Raw genomic sequence first — 8,336 nt, forward strand, 5'->3', positions numbered from 1 at the left:
TAGATGGCAAACCAAGAATTTTTAAATTGGTCAACATCGATAAAGGTTCTCGCGTCTGTCTGTCGCAACCGTCATGCAGCCGCGCCGTCGACGTAACTGCTGTCGTTTCATGAAATAGTTAGTCTTCTGTCGGTTCGCTAAAACCGTGTGGTTTCAACATCTTTTATAGCCCAACATCAGGTAGCCGAGCTCGAAAAACTCATAAATCATTCCAGGGGTGCCCGCGAATGCATCCGCATGCTTACTAGTTCATTGGAGTTTAGCTGTCTCGTCTCGGCTGAGCAACATAGCCAGACACGAGGCCCCATCCAGCAGAAATGCAACTAACGAACGTTCTGAGAAAATTTCGCACAAAAGGCAATGCGACAATAAAAACGATCTTTTAATTGAATCAACATCCTTGAGATAAACCTTCCATCATTGACGGCGATTATGATGATGACACGATGCTGATCATGATGATGATTACCACACCTTTGGCTTTGGTTTGAGACTCGTTTGAACTCACACCGGTTTGGGATCTGGATGCAGAGGCACATATGATGGTGAATTCCTTGTTTGAAGTAATTTAATCAGCATTAGTATTATTGTCGGTTATTATTACTGTAAATTAAACTCGACATTTATAGCCATGATAAGTGGCGGCAACAATGTTTTGAGCTAATCCGACAAGTAGGGTATTTTAACCAATAGTGGACCCCTTAGTAGCTGAAAATTGCTCTGATCGTTAAAACAGTATGATATTCCAATTAAATTGCCCCTGTCAACGTTTGCACAGCAAGTTCTATGTCTTTCCTGCACATTGCACACAAAAACCTTACCAAACCACCCTATATTTCCCATAAAATAATCATTTCAAATCTGGCTCAAATTATCCTATAGTGGTCCCCCCGGGGTCCACTATAGGATTGTTGGGGTCCACTATAGGATAAACCGTATTCTCTTACCATGTTAAAACGGAGACAATAGTGGACCCCCTTGGATTTAACCAATAGTGGTCCCCCAGATTTGTTTACATTTACAAATTTGTTCAAAAAATCAAATTATTGCTTTCCAGCGTAGCTCCACCACTTGTAACTACTGGCTAGGAACATGATCCATCGTCTCCCGGTGGAAGTTCACCGGTAAAAACAGATTTAAGCAGGAAAATTAGGAAAAATATAAGGGGGTCCACTATAGGTAAGGGGTCCACTATTGGCTAAAATACCCTAGCTATGAAACAGAGTGATTTAAGAAATCGGTTTAGTTTACATTCAAGTTACTACCCAAGTAACAATTTCTATGCTTTCTACTCTTAGACATTATTTATGGAGGTTTTGTCATTGATTGGCAAAACCTTTTCAGGTTTAATGAAGCATTTGATATTGTAGAGCAGTTTTAATATCACTTGCCACTTTAAAACACTTTATAGACACCTACAAGTCTATTCAATAAAACTAGTTTGCTTGGCCTTTTGCCGAGCAAAACTTTTATTCTAAGCGGGCTGTTAAGAGCATATTAAGACTCAACTCAAAAACTTGTTTTGAAGCCGCTTGCATGGTGTATCGCTTCGGCCTTAAAACGTAATAACCTGCATAAAGTCATAATAAAGCAATCTTAAACCTTGTAGGAATTTGAAGTGTAAGCATTAAAACAAGCTCAGGAATGTAGCTGCTTTGCGATCCCTAGGAAAAAAGATTTAAGATGAACGACGAACGAAAACTTATGATTTCTTTCTTCACTATTTGAACTAAACTCCTTATTTTTCTCTATTGTGCTTTCTCACACTATATACCTAACCTAATGCTCGAGCAGATAAAACAGCAGCTTCAAAAAGCACGTAATACCTTAGAGAAGCTTGCGAAAAAAAAACTTTCTGTTTGTTTACATTATTGACGGCAATCGGCCAGCCAGAGAGTTCTTAAGAACAATCAGTCTGTAGACGCCTTCCTTAGAACCAAATAGTGTTTAGGTAGCGCAAATAATGTGTGCTAAGTAGAAGAAGGTGTATGCTGGGCTTTGCTTCGTATTCCTCAAGAACAGCAACTCTAGAATATGTTGCTTGTACACAAACTGATCTTAAACAATCTCAATCAAAACCAAGAGGGTTTAACTTGACGGTATCCATATTTTACGTCATGATGTTCTATTCCTGCTTGCAAATTGTAAACGCCATGTTGATATTTGCATGCATAATGTTGTGGGCGGGATTGAAATTTTTATATTTGGTATAACAAAAACCGCAAACTGACGAGGCGCTTCATACATTCAGTATTAATTTATAGCATTATACGAGAAAACTTTTATGGCATGCGCTTTTCTGTTATAGAAACAGAGTTTTTTTTCCGTTTTCTTTGCGACTAAATATTATTGACATGGCTGGTTGACATGATTTTGTTCCTATTTCGTCATATTAATTTGCGATTTACTGCAATCCATTTGATTATTTAAGTTTCGGATTCATTATTAGGTTCTAATCGTTCATTCAAGATGGTATACCAACTTTGATACGGCTTGTTGCTTTTTTACTACCTACACAACAGATCTTATCTATGCTGTATAGTAAACTACAGGAATGTGTCATAAAGCCAAGTAGCATGTAAAACGTTTTAAGGAAAGGTTTTAACGACCTCCTGTAGGGTGGGCCCTTTCGAGCTTTATAGGGTTTCAACATGGTTTTATCAGAGCTGTTAGGATTACTAAGCTTTAAAATGAGTTTTATTGTTTTGAATTTAACAACAGCTTGTAGGCAATAAAAAAACTAAAAATGTTACTTGGGCCGATAACTTAGAAAGTTGGTATCTTTGGAAAAGTTGACCAGTATGACATAAGCTTACATAAAAATGAACACTTGTTTCGCAATTCTGCCACTAGGCGGCGCTAGTGAACATGCGAATTTGAGAAATCTCATAGCTTAGAATCCTGATAACTTAGAAAGTTGGTGTCTTCGGCAAAGTTGATAAGTATGACATAAACTTACATAAAAATAAACACTTGTTTCGCAATTCTTTAATTATTTTTAATTCTTTTAATTCGTCTAGTAGTTTCAACTGGCATACTCTTAAAAATTCCACGGAGGATTCCTTTCGAGTCCGACTGACATCAAGGTATACAATTGATAAAATGTGCATGCTGCCCAAGGGCAGAATTTCAAACCAAGTATCTCATCAATGAAGAATACAGTCTCTCCAAGATTGCAGAATTCTGAGCTATGAGATTTTCAAAATTTGCGTGTTTACTGGTGCCACCTAGTGGCAGAATTGCGAAACAAGTGTTCATTTTTATGTAAGTCTATCTCATACTGATCAACTTTGCCGAAGACACCATCTTCCAAAGTTATCAGGATTCTTAGCTATCAAATTTCAAAAATTTGCAAGTTCACTAGCGCCGCCTAGTGGCAGAATTGCGAAACAAGTGTTAATTTTTAAGTTTATGCCATATCGATCGACTTTTCCGGATACCAACTTTCTAAGTTATCGGGGGAAGCAACACTAGTTTTGCCAAGCCGAAAAATCCCAAAAAAGTCGAAAAAAGACGAAAAACCCCGGTAAACGCCACCTGATGGCAGAATTGCGAAACAAGTATTTATTTTTATGTAAGTTTCTGGCATATTGATCAACATTGCCTAAGACACCATCTTTCTAAATTATCAGGATTCTGAGCTATGAGATTTCTAAAATTTGCATGTTCACTAGCGCCACCTAGTGGCAGAATTGCGAGACAAGTATTTGTTTTTATGTAAGTTTATGTTATACTGATCAACTTTGCCGAAGACACCAACTTTCTAAATTATCGGGATTCTGAGATATGAGGTTTTGAAAATTTACTTGCTCACTAGCGCCGCCCAGTGGAAGAATTTCAAACTTCGCAACTCATCGACAGTAAGTTATTGGCGTACCCAACAACTTTTCCGAAGACACTATCCTTCCAAAATATCAGGGTCTAGAGCTGTCGTCGCATATCGTAACGTTTGCTTGACAACCTGATATGGTTCCTGTAGTACAATTTAGCATCAAACTGTTGATGGTCTCTCTAGCGGCCAAGTTGCCAACTAATCATATGAACCAAAGTTCTAAATGGTAGATCTTATCAAGCCCTAAAACTTTGCCGAAGAAAGTATTGCGCTAACTCTTAACACACCCGAGATAATAGGCCACACCCCCAAAAAGCCGAAATCCCATAAGCTCTTAGTTTCCTATTAAGCGGATTCCTATTGCGCCCCCGACCAGTGGAGAGTCCCTCACGGTAACATGCTAGCGCTTATCCAGTTTTCCGAGTGGTCCTCGCTACTCCCTTTGTCCTCGGAAGGCGGGCAGGGTCAACCCCGCCCGCGCCCAACTGCTTGGCAGACATCAAGAACTGATGCCCACGTGCAACCCGATCTGACCTGCCCGTAAGGAAGGGTATCACTCCTTCAGGCCCTATCAGATGCACCCGAAGGTTGCAGACAGCAGGGTCTCACCTACCCCGCCTTTGCCGGGGACCCAGTAGACCGACGCCACGACAGCACCGCTACCGGGACTTCCTCTCCGCGCCCACTTAATCGATCTCGACCGCAGGGCACCGGTATGACCTACGAAGCCGACTTCGAACCCTGGACCACCTCTTGTACTGTATCTGGACTAGCCATTCTACGAGTCCACGCGCCACCTCCTCTGTAGCTCCCAGACGATATGGGTGATAGCCATTGAAACGGCGTTCCAGCCAAGCTCATCCCTACACATCCTCTGGACCAAATTGTCCGGAGTTGTGTCCTCCCCGCATGTGGCAAGCATGCGGTCACGCATTGTGCGAAAACGCGGGCACACGAACAAAACGTGTTCCGCCGTTTCCTCTAAACCATTGTACACTGGGCATTCGGGAGAATCCGCATACCCGAAACGGTGTAGATACTGTCGGAAGCAACCATGACCTGTAAGGACCTGTGTCAGGTGAAATGTAACTTCCCCATGTCGCCAATTAATCCAACTATCTACCCTCTGTATCAACTATGGGTACACCTTCCTTTGGTGGATCTGTCCCACGCGCGCTGCCATTTTACTATAGAGGCCATCCTGGCAGTCCTGCGTATGCCTCTTGTGCCGCGCATTTCGAAGCACTCCATGTCCTCACTGATAAGAATGCTGATAGGCACCATACCAGTAATGAAGCAGAGAGCGTCGTGTGACACGGTACGGTACGCGCTCGCAACCCTCAGGCACATAAGCCTGTAAGTACTTTCCAGCTTCGGTCGGTAGCATTAGTACTTAGCGCGGTGCCCCACGCCGGGCCGCCATACCTAAGTATGGACGTAGCAACACTAGCCAGAAGCTTGCGCTTACTGGTGTACACCGCAGAGCTATTGAACATCATCCGGGACAGTGCCGCAATAGCTGTGGAGGCTCTTTTACAGCTACCGAAGGCAAGCTTATCGTCGATCATCACGCCCAAGTATTTGACGGAGCGCTTTGACAAGATAGTGCACTCTCCTACACTGATCTCCGTCTGCTGCTCCGACTTCTGGTTGTTTACAACCGTCACCTCTAGACTTCGAGCATAATATCGTCGGCAAATCCGACAATCACCACTCCCACTGGGTACTCTAACCTCAACACCTCGTCGTACAAGACATTCCATAACACCGGACCCAGGATGGAACCTTGCGGGACTCCTGAGGTTATGTGAAAGCACTTCCGACCCACCTCCGTGTCGTAAACTAGTACACGATTATGAAAGTAGCTTTCGAGAATCTTGTACAGGTACCCCGGTATCCCCAGACGCAAGAGCGCATCGGCAATAGCAGACCAGCTGGCGCTATTGAACGCATTCCTTACATCCAGAGTCACTACCGCACAGAAGCGAATTCCCCTCCTCTTAGTCTCGAGTGCTTTCTCGGCGGTTTTTGTAACCGACAAGATAGCGTCTACGGTGGTCCTCCCCTTTCGGAAGCCGTACTGGTTGCTCGAAAGACCATTTTCGCCCTCGGTGAACCTCAACATTCTATTGAGGATGATCTTTTCGAGCACCTTTCCCGCCGTGTCAATCAAGCATATTGGTCTATATGCCGACGGGTCTTCGGGTGGATTCCCCGCTTTTGGCAGTAGTACCAGGCTCTGCCTCTTCCAAGCTTCTGGGAAAACTCCCTCGTCCAGGCATTTCTGTATAGCAGACCTGAACATCTTGGGAGCCTCTGCAATAGCTACTTTTAAGGCCAGGTTCGGAACTCCGTCCGGACCTGGGGCCTTACCTACGCTAAGGGGCTTAACTATCCCCGAAAGTTCCACATCCACAAGTCCTACGAAAGGAGGACTAGGATCATGACGCGGAAAAAGTCCTCCAATGATCCCCTCCAACATCTCAGGAGATTGCTCTGTAGGAGCCATCACACCTCTCGTCTTGGCCATAACGATCCTGTAGGCGTCACCCCACGGGTTCGTATTGGCACTCCTCAAAGCAGGCCTTTTTGCTTGCTCTTATCTAGGTCTTAAGCGAGGTTTTTGCAGCGGCGAACACCACCCGCTGTATCTCTGGAACGACCTAAAAGACCTTGAGTGAGAAAATTAAAAAAACACCGAATAACCCGGTGTCCCGAAAATAATCAAAATTATCAAAATCACCGAAAGTTCTGTGAAAATAAACAATGAATCCAGTGAATTTGACTGAAAAACATTTTCAATCTTTACAGTTTGTTCGTTGAATCATAGAATCACCAAAAAATCCGCTGTTGAGATTTCTGTGAAATTTCACAATATTCTGCGATTCATTCTTAGTATGCATTATTCCACCATGTCTAAAAAACTCAAATTGACGGTATTAGGTACAGTGGAGAGTGCTAAAACCAGCTATCCAAATAGACCAACACCCTGCACTCCCTGCTTGTATGTTAGACTTTTCCAAGAACTGAGGTCATACTGAAGAATGATCGAAAAATTTAATTAAAACAGTACAATCACAAGAAATACTTTGCCCTGAGCTATGAAGAAACACCCCACACACAGTTCAAAGTTGCACTTCAGAGCGGCTATGATTGAAATTCTTCGACCAGATGCAGTATCAATTTAAATTCAACAATCGATTCGAAGGAATGCACTGAAACTAAGGTGCCGTGCCGGAGAAGATGGAGGTCAGAGGAACAAATCGATCTAATTTCCGTTCAAACAAAATTCCCTTTCCCCTCATCTTCCGATACGAAAGACATCCATCGAGACAAAGTACTCGATTGAAGTCCGATGCCTTCGAGACTTGACTCGAGAGCAGAGTGGATAGGTACGAGTCGTCACTTAGCAAAGGATAATAATTTCCATCCGGTCTTGCCTTTCATACGGAGCGACCAGCCCACATCGCATCGATTGAGGACGGACATTTCTCGGGCAAAGCTGATTATTCATTTGTGTTTGCGATTTGATTGGAGTCTTAATAGCTCAAGAGTCAGGTAGATCGGAGCTGAGTGGATGCATAAGTACTCCCGTACCTTCTTGTGCGGCAATTCTAGGGAACAGTCGTAGATGGAATTGTCATCATAAATTGCACCGCTTCGTAGGAGGCTACTTAATACCTAACGTCGTAAGCTGATTAGCTTTATCGATTGAGCTGTTTCAGATTGTGGTTACCGGTTGAATAGCGTTTGTTATCAAGCTCCCTCTCTCTGAATATTTTAACTGACCCACGACTTAACAACGGAGCGCAAGCGAAACACGCTGCACATTTTTTTCGTCTATCTGAACGTGTGCTTGCCCTTGCTATATTTTTGGCTTCTGAATCTAGTTTCGTGATCGTGCTCATGCCTCTCGCTTTGGGGTGGGAATAATGGGCTGTATTCATATTAACGTTGATCGATTTTATCTCACTGCCACTCTAGCCATGTAGGGTTTGTCGAATATCTGAAGTTCAACTTTTCAATTACTTTTTGTGACAACTTCTACAACTCGGCTCCGTGGCTTAGTTGGTTAAAGCGCCTGTCTAGTAAACAGGAGATCGTGAGTTCGAATCTCGCCGGAGCCTTGAAGAGGGTATCTTTTATTTTTAATCACCCTTGTACTCATCACCTTGATATTGAAGGCCACACCGGTCACATTCCAACGAACGCCCATTCCGATGAATGAAATCAAGACGTAGTAATTCGAACAGAAATAAATATTTCCACCTTCTACGAACCCTGAGAGCACGATACCACGCATGTTTATTTTCATGTTGCTTTCCTCACTTCTGCTGGCGTTTTTTTTTTTCATCCGAGGCGAAAACAAGGAAATAAACCAACGTGCGAGGCAGTGTTGGGAATACTCACTAGGGAAAAATTATACTCACTTGCTTCTATCTCAGTCCAGAAGCATGCTATCAAAAAATGATATTTGAAGGACTTTTAGATTGTAGTTTAATCT

At 43.0% G+C, this 8,336-nt stretch overlaps 1 non-coding gene across 1 annotated transcript; it reads left to right on the forward strand.

Moving 5' to 3' along the window:
• The first annotated feature begins 7,885 nt into the window (after positions 1-7,885).
• Positions 7,886-7,959, forward strand: Trnat-agu (transfer RNA threonine (anticodon AGU)). Its single transcript has one exon. It is a non-coding gene; the product is annotated as a tRNA-Thr (tRNA).
• The last annotated feature ends 377 nt before the right edge of the window (positions 7,960-8,336 follow it).

Source organism: Aedes albopictus, chromosome 2, assembly GCF_035046485.1.
Source record: "Aedes albopictus strain Foshan chromosome 2, AalbF5, whole genome shotgun sequence".
Lineage (NCBI taxonomy): Eukaryota > Metazoa > Arthropoda > Insecta > Diptera > Culicidae > Aedes > Aedes albopictus.